This window comes from Amyelois transitella, chromosome Z (assembly GCF_032362555.1).
Source record: "Amyelois transitella isolate CPQ chromosome Z, ilAmyTran1.1, whole genome shotgun sequence".
Taxonomy (NCBI): Eukaryota; Metazoa; Arthropoda; class Insecta; order Lepidoptera; family Pyralidae; genus Amyelois; species Amyelois transitella.
In genome coordinates this window covers 11,040,992-11,053,528 of record NC_083535.1, presented here as the reverse complement: position 1 = coordinate 11,053,528, position 12,537 = coordinate 11,040,992, and positions in this window count along the sequence as shown.

Genomic DNA, 12,537 nt, shown 5'->3' with positions numbered 1-12,537 from the left:
AAATTGTTATTATCTACATAATAGAATCGATTAATAATAATAAAACATATCTTTTACATATCATAAAGGTACAATATAATCTACTTAATATTTTTTTTTATAACATGTTAAGATATAAAGGTATAAGCAGAAGTAGAATATTTACAAGTACAACAGTCTTTGAGAATCTTAATCTAGATTTTACCCCATTACCGGGAATTCAAATATTCTTCCTTAGCAAACATGCACATTACTATCACACTTCATACTGCAAAATTATGGAGAAATCTGTAACTTCGAATAGGGAGTAATAATAACATTCTTTCATTTTAAAAATAAGATATAACCTAGATATTATTTACATAACTTGTGCGTATTTCCGCGGTTTTTATGCGTATAACGCATTATATGTACACTTATATCTACCATGTTGAGCAAAGTAAAGAAAGACTAAGAAAAAGCGAGTAAACGATGACATATCGGGCAAGCGTTATGTACATTCTTATGCAATAAAGCGAAAACTAACATAACATAATGCCTACTCAATAATTAATCTTTTTTTTATTTTCTTTTTTATTTTTTTTTTGTTTTTTTTTTATTTTTTGTAATTTTTTGCTTTTTATGTATTTTTTTTTGTGTATTCTGCTAATTAACCTTAAGAATATTCGACTATTAGGAGGTGTTTATTGAGAGTAAAAGATAATTATTAAGATAGAATAAGAAAGTACCTACGTAAGTTTTAAAATACGGGCCATTTGGTGTCCGTGCCGACCACAGAAATCTGTTGCCTTATAATTCAGATTGCTGTGGTGTCACTTCCACTATACAATACAGAGTGGTTCAAACATATCTATCCTTATGCGATATATTTTTTATAATTTATTCATTACAAGAGAAAACAACTCATGAAGGTACCAATATTTATTCTAAACGATCACAACCGTTCATGATTTGATGAGCTTTTCTTTAACTAAATTTAAATTTCGGTTTTGATTGGTTAATCGTTTGTATTGACTATTAACGTCAACCAATCAAAACGACCAAATCACCTCCAGAACCTCAGTTATTGTTCTGAGGTTAACTCACGATTTTATGTGTCATTTGATCCCTTAGTCGCCTCTTACGACATCCATGGGATGAGTTGGAGTGGTTCTATTCTAAAGCCACAAACCACACGGCTAGAGTATAATCAATAAACGGTGAATTTCTGACTTTCTTACGTGTTTTAAGATGATCTTCCCCCTCTACCTAGGCTCTAATGGTTTTCAATTTTGAATCTTATTAACCTCTGTGGACAGAAGAAAAACCAGATCTCATGGCCCATGGTACTAAGGTTCGTGGAGAAAATGATAATTTGGTATGTTTTTCTTATTCTTCAAATACTCAAATGTACATTGTGATATGCTTATGATATTTGGAATCGAAGTTATTCCCAGAACTGTAATTACAATTACTTTATCAATTAGTAGTAAACATTGAAACATTGGTAAGTTAATATGTATCTTAAACTAATGTCTCCTTCCTTTGGTGGTCAGCTGGGATTCTCATTAGTTGTACTTGGAGCGTGTGAGATGGCGTCACATAGAGTCCGTTTAGACCCCTCTGAGCGAATTGTGCGTTTTCATACGAATTATATTCGGCAAAGGCTATATCTGACCGGAGGGGCGAGAGGTACACGGACCTGAAACCTTCGTACCTGTAAAAAGACAATGAAATATATACATTTATGGTCACTTGACGGTTTAATTTCGTTGTTATAGCGTTGAAAGAGTAGACTTTTATTTTATTATTGGAATCCTACTACTATTATAAAGGCGAAAGTTTGTATGGATGTATGGATGTTTGTTACTCTTTCACGCAAAAACTACTGAACCGATTACCATGAAATTTGGTATGTAGGTAGCTGAAGATCCAGAATAACACATAGGCTACTTTTTATCCCAGAGTTCCCGCGGGATTGATAGGGATTCCATGCGGACGAAGTCGCGGGCGGCCTCTAGTATTATATAATTATTTAAGTTTAAGTTATTTAAACAAATTAATTTATACTTACTGTGAGCTGAAATAAACTAGCCACCCGAAAGTGACTTGATTTTGGAAGATAGGGAACCCTGTCAACTGCAGATAATAACGTGGCTCCTGTCGCCTCATTGCTATCATATAGCAGTCTCGGCAATAAGCAATATCGTGGCATATGTAAGGTGCGTGAGGGGCTGGCTGCTGTAGGTTGCTTTGAGAGCTGCCGTTCATGGTCATGCGAACGGTAGGAAAGTAAGGCACCGCGCTCATAAATGGAATACCTGGATAACGTTGGAACAAAGATGTTTCTCTAAGGCAGTTACAGGGTATCGCTTTTGGCCATTGTTCTCCCTGAGCAGATAGAGAAGGAACAGACTGAGCTCGGTTTCGTCCGAGAGTGCCATTTGAGGTTTGGGGGTGCGGTCTTGCGAAGGGGTCGCGCGGCGAGGGGACCCGTACCGGCCTGGCAGGAGATCGACTCCCCGAGGGGACGTCCAGGCGCTGTGTAGAAGTTCTGTTATGCTGTACGTTAATCGGATCCACACTCATTTCTATCCCTATTTGCGTTTGTCTGAAATTCTGCATTTGTTTTTGTCTCAGCACTGTTTTCACGGAGTTTGGGCTCGGCGAGGTCTCCCAGATTTCTGGCCCTTGCAAAACCTGTCGTGCGTATTCCCGCCGTTGCCATACGTCGCACGATGGTTGTGTCTGTATTTGCTATGGTTGTGTTACCTCCGGTGGCATAGGCGAAGGCGTCGGCCTGTATGTGTCGCGGGGTTTTGCCTTTTGTTTCTTGGGCTTCAAAAAGTCCAAACAGCACAGGTCGCTTTCTGTTTGGCTTGATTTGGTGACCGAATCGCTACTATCGAAGTCTAGTTGACGAATATCTTGTTGTGTATCTGATTCCGGTGAGTCCCTACGACCCTGAAACATGTCCGGCGTTGCTCTGGTGTCGACGGGATTGTCAGTTTGAACTTCTGCGTCTACGGGGGTTGGGCGTGCGGCGGCCATCTTCTTTTTGTCTGTTGACAAAGAAATATATGGTGCTCAGTTTTATTGGGGTTACTCAATGTTTTGGGGAAGGAACATTTGAATTTGGGAACAAATAGGATATTTTACAGTTAAATGAAAATAATAAGAATAATAATAATAAGAACGGGTTTTGGCAGGAGAACAACATAACATCAACTTCTCCAAAGGGCCTCTACGTATTGGATTTATATCCCCACGCAAGCCTCTCAAAAATCCGGGGTGTATAGACCCGTGAAATCTAAGAGGAGAATAATAATAAAAAGAGGTTGTCAATGCGTGGAAAGAAATAAGACAAACACAATAAAATAAAATAAAAATTAACTTTTTAAATTTATTATTTAATTTATTGCGATTTAATAATCTTACCTATGTCTTTTTAACAAAAGTTTTTCAAATTCCTTAGTAATTTGAGGAGGGAAGACATACATACATATAGTCTAGTATATGTATGTATGTATATTTCTTGCGGGGTAGACAGAGCCAAAAGTCTTGAAAAGACTGAAAGGCTCCGTTCAGCTATATGGCTTTATGATGGAATTGAGATTTAAATAGACACATAGGTTGCTAGCCCATCGCCTACAAGAAGAATTCTTAATTTATAAGCATTTCCTTAGTCGCCTTTTACGACCTTCATAGGAAAATATGAAGTGGTTCTATTCAAAAAAATGTATTATATTTAATAGCAATATATATAGTTTAGACGTGGCCTGTCAGTCTTGTAAGTCTGCTGGCTCTGTCTACCCCGCAAGGGATATAGACGTGATTATAAGAATATGTATGAATCTATATCTATACATACGATATTTATATGAATATATGTATAATTATATATATACATATATATATGTTGTGTTGTGGAGGGAAAGGTCGGAGTGGGAAGATCTAGACGATCGTATCTTGATCAAATTAAGGACGTCCTGGTAAAGGGTCAGGTCAAAAGTACCCGAAACCGCCGAGCTTGCATGAAGAGAGTTATGAATGTGGATGAAGCGAAGGAAGTATGCAGAGATCGTGGCAAGTGGAAAGAGGTAGTCTCTGCCTTCCCCTCCGGGAAAGAGGCGTGATTTTACGTATGTATGTATATATTAATGAGTATTTATATATTCAGCTAAATGTTCCCTTTCAGTCTTTTCCAGACTGTGTGTCTCTGTCTACCCCATAAGGCATAAATTTGTGTATACTAAATATGTATGTATATTGTTAGTAAAATCGTAACACAAGTTTGTATGTCAGTACTCTATAATTGTAGACTGTAGGCTCTGTCTACCCCGCAGGGGCTATAGACGTGACCATATGTATATATGTATGTACTCTATAATTAAAGACAATGTAGTTACCGGTAGGCCAACAGAAGACAAATACAATGAGAATTTTTGTTTGTCTATCTATTGACACAAAACGCAAAAACTAGCGTTTTGTGAAAAAAAAATTACGGCTGGCTGATGCGTAAGTCTGTCTGTTACGCTTTCACGACTGAACCGCTGGACTGATTTGTGTGATTTTTATATTGTGAATATAGTTGTTTATAGTGCCGTGTGGTTCCCGGCACCATTACAAAAAAGAATAGGACCACTCCATCTCTTTCCCACGGATGTCGTAAAAGGCGACTAAGGGATAGGCTAATAAACTTGGGATTCCTCTTTTAGGCGATGGGCTAGCTACCTGTCACTATTTGAATCTCAATTCTATCACTAAGCCAAACAGCTGAGCGTGGCCTATCAGTCTTTTCAAGACTGTTGGCTCTGTCTACCCCGCTAGGGATATAGACGTAATCATATGTATGTATGTATGTATGTTATTTGTCAAATGTCAAACATACATTACCTATTATTTACTGAAACTTCCCACGGGAATAGGAAGAGAGGAAATAAATAGTTTTTATCATTGACGGAGTAGCGGGCTCTAAAACTCTTAAAATTATAACAGACTATCTTTGCCCGCAGCTCCATCCGAAATTCCCGATTTTCCCATTCCCGTAAGTATGTAGGTGTTTCGAAAATTAAGATTTATCAAAATCGATCTAGCGGTCTAGCCGTAAAACCTTTCGACTGTAGCACACAAAACAAATTGTAAAAAATTAATACGAGATTGACATTATATGATATTACGAAATGTGTGTTAAATTACGATAAAATTATCTTCCATGGTGTCTCATAGCGTAGTGAAACATTTCTTCCCACGTATGTCGAAAAAGTCAATCAATGAAAGGCTTATAAATTAATGATCTGGTTAGCAACCTGGCACTATGTGAATCTCAATTCTAATAGGTAACTAATCCGGCTTGCCGGGATTATTAGCTCTGTCAACGCCGTAAAGGATGTAGACGTGATACTGTGTCTAAATAATATAAACAGTAATCCCTTACTTACATAAATAAAAATAATAATGAAAAGCGATATCCATTTGGTTTCCAGTCATGTTACATTTTTAATAAACTTTTAGCAGCAGTTCGTAACTAAATTCGCGATGCAGTTTAGCGCGCGCTTAGAATTAAGAAAAGAATAGACAAGGCAATGATTTTTTTCTCGCAAGAGCAGGTATGGATTATGTTATTTTTTTAATTCACTAACATACATTTTTTATCCTAAATACGCTTAGAAGTACATCAATGACATTTAAAAGAGTACTTACGTATTTATGTTTGGTATCTACATTACATTATATGTTGGTCGTGAGAAGATTCACACTAAAATCATTTATTTGAAAAGATATATATTTTCCGATAAGAAACTATTTTTTTTTCATTTTAATTGGAAATACGGCTCACAATTGATTTATTTTATTGAACACACATAACGTATAAGGACTTTAAAAGTTTTTATTTGTAAGGAACGTGTATTAAAAAGTAGTCTTTCGTCAATTTTAAACTCGTACACTTTTGAAACTTAGTTAATTTCATTTTATAAAGGAAATAAAATTAGGTAAAAAGAAACTTATTGAACTTTTTTTTTAACACTGAACCGAAAACTTTGAAAATTTTAGAAAGGAAGATATTTCGAAATAGTTTTAAAAATAAACTTTGGAACTTTTTCACTGAACTGTTAAAAAACTTCGAGAATTAAAGAAGGAATTTTTTTTTAATAAATCTTTAAATAAAATATAATTTATCAAGAAAATTAAAATAACTTCACGAACTTTCACTGAACTTTAAACTAATTGATAGTTTTTGATATCAAACAAAATATTAAGAAATATTTAAAAAAAAAAGAATTTTTTTAATTTAAAATTGAAATTTCACTGAGATAGATTTTAAATTCGGAACTTTTTATTTGACTCGCGTTGTCCTACGAGGCGACTGCACCGTTAGAGACTCCGAGAGGCGAATGTGAAGCAACTGGTATCCACTAACCACCACGGCTCGGGCCTCCGGCGCGCACACCGCGCATGCGCCCGCCTGCCCCCGTACCTGTTGAAACGCCTATTCCTGGAATACTTCGGGATGCACCAGCCCCCTTTTACCACTTCTATATGTATAATATGTGCATAAAACTTCCATCCTCTTTACTCCTAAATTTTGGTATGTAACAAAAAAAAATATTTATGTACATAAATAATAATTTTAACTTAGATGTTAATTATTATGTCAAAAGCTTTCGAAGTTAAAAGAAAACTTTCTTCAGAGTTTTAAATTTGAACTTACTTAGTAACATATATAATAGTCTTCAAATATACAAAACTTAGCGATTCAAAAAAATATTAAATAATAATAGGTAGGTTATAATAATAGGTTGGTAGGTATATACATTTTAAAAGAAAAGGTAAGACGAAAGCAAATTTCTTTTGGCATCTCAGAACAATAGGCCAGACACAATCACATCAGGTACCGTCTGGGGCCGGTTCGAATCCTATCAATATTGCCAATATTCTTTTTTTAATCCGTAGGGCAATTTTCTCCGTCGGACGTTTCATGGTAAACATATTATATCAAATAATAGCTGTTCCATAAATCTAGACCGATTTAGCTGATTCAGAATAAGATTTTAATATGGACTAAGTAATCATACTTTTCGTGTTTAAATACTAACGAATTAAGCTTTTGCCTGGATATACATATTTATGATTTTTTGATTTTGATTTCCCGTGGGAATTACCAAAAAAGTTCTTTATCCTCTGCTAAATTCCTTCAACTTTTTTTAAAGAATTGCAAGAAACAAAAATGGCTTTTTTAGCGAGATTTTTGGCTCTGTCAACCCCGCTAGAGTACGCCTGCGGGGGCCGCAGCGTATCTTGGTTATTTCATTTAACAAATTTTCATGAAACTTTGAATTAATATAGCTTGGACATTGGAATAACAAAATAAGTTAAAATTTATAAGGATCAAGGCGGACCTAGTCACGGGAAATAGCTATTAAATATATAATATAAAAATCAACAAGTAGTATTGAAAGTCTTTAAAGCTATAAATAAATTAACATTTCAGAGAGTGCCTCACGACCTGTAAAATCAGGTCTTAAGTTGTAGTAGCGTAGAATCTTTCTAGGAATACACTTTGCTGTAAGAGGATCTTACGCTAATACATATTTACCTTCTATTAGTATATACATACTCTATACATATGTATAGGTAACTATGTTACCTATTTTGTAACCTAATTTTGCAGCAGACACATGCAATCGATGGAGATAAAAATTATACATACATAAAGCGTCGGTGTTCGACGATTATAATGCGCAAGTGTGGGGCACAGGTTCAAATCCTACTTCAGTTATGTACCAATGACTCTTGTTTGAGTTATTTACATTAATTTGGTATAAATTGAATACCTATGTTCAGTATCGCTGTCGTTGTATCTTCACTTTTATTAAACCACTTTTACAGTATAGGGAAGAAGTCCTCTATACAAATTATTATGGTCACAAATCAAATTGTTCTTACTTATGAAAAATACTTGTGCCATAAGTCTAATTTCCAAGAACGATACTTAATTTTGAGTAAAACTAATTAATAAGCACACCTATTAACATAAGCAGGCGATGCTCTTACGATGTAGGAAAACATTTTACAAATTTATAAACAATACAGGTATTAAAAGCGCACGTAATGTATGTATGCACCTTTATTTTATCTCGAACGTTTTGAATCATGTCACAATGCGCCGTGTGACTGAGCGACTGAAAACCAGCTAGCTACTACTCCGTGTACGGCAGACTATTCTTCCATCGACGAGTTGTTAATAAACACGCCAACTACCGCCACAATACACACTTACAGAATATTTTAGATAAACATGCACATTCAGTCTACTGGATGTGTACCGTAACCCAATATGGGTTGCATACATACATACATATAATCACGTCTATATCCCTTGCGGGGTAGACAGAGCCAACAGTCTTGTAAAGACTGATAGGCCACGTTCAGCTATTTGGCTTTAAGATAGAATTGAGATTAAAATAGTGACAGGTTGCTAGCCCATCGCCTAAAAAAGAATCCCAAGTATGTAAGCCTATCCCTTAGTCGCCTTTTACGACATCCATGGGAAAGAGATGGAGTGGTCCCATTCTTATTTGTATTGGTGCCAGGAACCACACGGCACAATATGGGGTGCAATTTTTGCGAATACCAAAATACCTTTTGCCCTTCGCAACACCTTTGCAATAGTTGCGATTATAATATAATAGATAATAGGGCAGAGTGGTGTCGACTTGTGTTTTTGCCTGACTTACCTCGTGGTCACAGACCTTCTTCAGACAGCCTTCTCTTCAGAGAGTTAAAGATGCAACTGGGACTAACGACGCCTGTAATCTCTATATATTTGAACTTAGTAATACCACTGCCTTAGCTTCATAAAAATCCGTTCTGTAGTTTTCGGTGCAATATCAACAAACAGACCACTCTCATCCACACACCCAAACTTTCCCATGAATGATATTAGTGGGGGGTAGGATGGAATACCGCTGTGGTGACTACACTAATGTCATGCACCATCAGCCAATCACCGTAAGAATACGACGCGCTCTACCAATAGCAGCGAAGAATATCAAACGTCACATGCCAACAGCTTATCACAGCGCGTATGCTAAATCGCGATATTAAAGATTTCACGGATGTTATAAACGATGTTAAAATGAAATATGATGGGAACCCTTCCTAGAGCCAAAATTTACTGTACTGTTTATTTAATACGCAGTGCATGGTGCAATTTTCACAGTCCAATAGTGTTGCCAAACTATCGATAATATTACTCCGTATCATAGATTTCATTCTTTTATTATTAAGGACAAAGAAAACGTAGTTTGTGATGTAAAATCTCAAAAATAATACTGGAATTTTGATGATATTCCGCAAAGGACAGACAAAATCTTCAGAAGTACCAACATAAGCTTCTTCGTCCGGTAATTTTCACGCCAGCGAAGGCTTTTTAATTGTTGATTGTTATTTTAAATATTTACTAATCAATGTTATTTTTTAATAATACTAACTCATAATATTAATATTAAATTCATAATTTTTTTTAGTTTTAATTAATCCATTTAATATTAATATTATGCGTTTTCCTTTTTATAGAAAAAAATCCTACTAATTTAGCAACTGCTTATATTTTTAGTCAAGCCAGTTTGCCAAACGATACTTGAACTCGGGCGTTCAACTGTTAAGGCAGACAATCGGCTTATTTGCTATTGTTATACATATATTTTCGTTGTCAATTAGGTGCCGAGTGAAGGAAAGGAATGAATGACGAAGTACTTATTTGTGGTTTATCGAGTGGGCGCGGATCAGAATTATTAAAATGTGTCACGAATAATTGCAAATCTCACCAAACGAACAAGTACAACATCATTCCTGAGGTAATGGCACGTCCCTGAGTTTACTCTGTAAAATATTACAAAAATGTTTTTCCATAAATCTTTGCTCCCTTTTGTGGATTCATTGCAAAACCCTTATTGTGATAATGCGAATGCAAATTGTAAATTAAAAATTTTCAACTGTAATATTTAGTTGTAACATTTTCATATCATAATTTGCTAATTACATAATTAATTTTCTCTTTAACTGCTTATCATCGCCACGATCACTACTGTATTATGTGTTTGTGGCTAACAATATATTTTACATACAAACTATGGCGAATATAGCGCTATTTCACTATACTTTTTACCGGGATGAAAGATACCCTATGTCCTTCACCAGACTCTTAATTATATAGGTATACGTGATAATTTACATACATAAAGTCACGTCTATATCTCTTGCAGGGCAGACAGAGCCAACAGTCTTAGAATAAAAGACTGATAGGTGGCAGGGGGTTTTTCCAAGACTGTAATAAATAAATAATAAGAAGTATGTTACGAGTAATATATACGGGGCAGATTATACAGATTGAGTAAGCCTCGAAGTAAATTCGAGGCTTGTGTTACAAGATACTATATTTTATAATAAATACTAATGTAGATAAACATGGAAGTCCCATCAGAGAAAGTTCGTTTCTCATCATGGCCTAGCCGAAATCGAACCCGGGATCTTCGTTGCCACAGACAAGCGCACTACCGCTGCGCTATAGAGGTCGTCGTAAAATCTTCGTTTTTTGTTGTAGTTTTAGTTTGCATAGTTTGGTAAAAATATTATTGTATTGAACCACTTTGCCATTTCGATATGAAAGAGCCACAGAGGCCGTCGTAAAATCTTTGTTTTTTTTTGTTGTAGTTTTAGTTTGTTTGTATAGTTTGGTAAAAATATTATTGTATTGTACCACTCTGCGTTAATACCTTGATATGAAAGAGGGATGGTCATGTTTGGACGCTGTGCGACTAATTCCTTGCAGTTTATTGGTATTCAAAATATCATAAACTAGAAGCTGCCCGCGACTTCGTCCGCATGGAAACCCTATCAATCCCGCGGGAACTCAGAGATAAAAAGTAGGTAGCCTATGAGTTATTCTGGGCCTTTAGCTACTCACATACCAAATTTCATCGTAATCGGTTGTGTAGTTTTTGCGGGAAAGAGTAACAAACATCCATACTGACATCCTGACATACTCACAAACTTTCGCATTTATAATATTAGTAGGATTATTGTCTAAAGTATAGTGAATTAAAATTAAAACTAAAAATACTTATTTAAAAAAGGCAAAATAGATGATTAAGTAAAAACGAAAATTACATTTAAAAATTTATGTTTAGTTTACAATAAAAATGTGTTGAAAATTATTTTTTCCTAGACCTGTTTGAAACGGCCTGCGTCTAGCTTTTTCCTGCAACTTTAATGAGTTCTTCGGATCGCAGTCAGTTTTATTTCGTATTTTTAAATAAATCAATCTTATTTCGATTTATTACTGTACACTTGACTTTTTCTTTGACCGAGAATTGGTCACCGAGTGATGATGAAAAATATGCAATAAACAAGTTTAATTCCTACGGCGGGTATAAGTTATGTGAAGTTTGGTAGTGTCCAATGTGAAAGAAACATGTCCAACTGCACATTCAAGTATGTGTGGTTCCCGGCACCAATAAAAAAATAACAGAACCACCTGATCTCGTTCCCATGGATGTCGTAAAAGGCAACTGAGTTAGTCTAGCAGCCTATCACTATTTGAATCTCAATACTATCATAAGCCAAACAGCTGAACGTAGTATAACAGTCTTTTCAAGACCATTAACTCTGTCTACCTCGCGAGGGATATGGACGTGATTATATGTATGTTTGTATGTTCAGAATTGTGTAATCAATTAATGTCTCCGTTGAGAGATCCAATACCCGTATTAGCTTAGCTGTACCCAAAGCTGCTACTCAAGTTTAGACGCGGCTGGGACTTACGAGAGTATATGATGAGATAAATGATAATCAATTCATAGTAGCGTATTGCCTGTTCTCATGCCCGTCATGTCTGAACCACTAAACCGATCTTCATGAAATATTTGTACAGTGTGCAGTATGGACAAAAACATACAGTAGCGGGGTAGCGGGCGAAAGCTACTAATAAAAATAATTGCAATAATCCGTTTGGGTTTCTTCAACAAGCCTTATTCTCCCATCAGGTTTTTATCTTTCTTTAATAAGTACATGCCTAAGTTACCTTACGAGTACTATTAAAACATACATATATACATAAAATCACGCATTTTTTCCCGGAGGGGTAGGCAAAGACTACCTCTTTCCGCGTGCCACGATCTCTGCATACTTCTTTCGCTTCATCTACATTCATAAGTCGCTTCATGCTAGTTCGGCGGTTTCGGTTACTCTTGACTTGACCCTTTGCAAGGACTATTTATTTCTCGTAAAATTGTAATGCAATCTTTACGAGGGCTTCTCTTCATTAAGAGTGCTAGATTGTTGAAGAAAGATAGTTTAAGACTACCGTTTAATTTCAAACTTCGATTTCAAATATCAGTTTACAATTACAGTTAGTGGAAAATATCTCAAAATACTTGTGTTTTGAACTTTTCCAGAAACTAAAACAAGAAGCTGTAGTTTTTCATCGTACCCTCTTTATTTTATTCATTTAATTAATTCAGTTTTTAGTCTCGAACGCTTTTTGCAAACGAATAAATAAGTCCTTTTATTTTTGAT